Here is a 305-nt window from a genome sequence, read left to right as displayed (position 1 = left end):
TGTCCGCCCCGCGCCGATAAAAGCCGCGGCTGGACCACGCTTCACTGCCAAGGGCACCCGCTCCAGAGCCGCGGTGGGACCGGGCGGCACCAGCGCCACGGGCAGGGGAGGGCAAGAGCGGAACGAAGGGCAAAACCCCCGCAAATCCGCCTCATTTCTGCTCGTACGTGAGCAAAGATGCTCCCTGATGAGCTCCCTCAGAGCTACCGCACTGAGCCCTGATGCTTTCATCGCACAGGGAGAGCCACCGTCATGCGAGGCGGAGAGCAACCCGTTTTAGGGAGGAACACCCCGTTTCCACCGCC

This window comes from Nestor notabilis, unplaced genomic scaffold, assembly GCF_000696875.1.
Source record: "Nestor notabilis isolate BGI_N333 unplaced genomic scaffold, ASM69687v1 scaffold19041, whole genome shotgun sequence".
Classification (NCBI taxonomy): Eukaryota; Metazoa; Chordata; class Aves; order Psittaciformes; family Psittacidae; genus Nestor; species Nestor notabilis.
The sequence above is the reverse complement of the archived record's forward strand: the minus strand, read 5'-3'. Positions refer to the sequence as shown.